Here is a 474-nt window from a genome sequence, read left to right on the forward strand (position 1 = left end):
GACATATTTTCCACTGTGTCAGAGGAACCTTGCTTAATAGGCTCCAAATCAAGCAGTTTGGACCTTTGGCTGGTGGAATCGGGCCTCACACACAGCTACTGAGAAAGGAACACAATTACTGCACATTGTGGGAGGTGGACACTGTAGCAGCAGCTCAGAAATGGACATAAAGTCATATTTCGTTTCACGTGGTGAGAATAAGAATGTTGTGGCCACACTTCACAACTTACTGCACAAATTTCCCCCGGAAGCCCCTTCCCTGCTCTTCCTGTTCTTCTGCTCCATGTAAGAGCGTAAGGGGAAAGTGAATCTAGAATAGTCCACAACGTTCCCACTGACTTGTACAGACACGTGATCATTTTAAGTTCTGATCATATCTCACGTGGTTTTCTAATATTTTCATTTGGTATCTCTGGAGAATCTTAAATTAATGGTTGTATTGTTAACTTTGGAAAAGGCAATGGCACCCCACTC

General features: G+C 43.5%; 1 gene segment (V, D, J or C); it reads left to right on the plus strand.

The window, feature by feature from the left end:
• Positions 1-474, plus strand: part of LOC104980242 — a 7,563-nt gene that overhangs the window by 2,715 nt on the left and 4,374 nt on the right.

Source organism: Bison bison, unplaced genomic scaffold (assembly GCF_000754665.1).
Source record: "Bison bison bison isolate TAMUID 2011002044 unplaced genomic scaffold, Bison_UMD1.0 scf7180017864495, whole genome shotgun sequence".
Classification (NCBI taxonomy): Eukaryota; Metazoa; Chordata; class Mammalia; order Artiodactyla; family Bovidae; genus Bison; species Bison bison.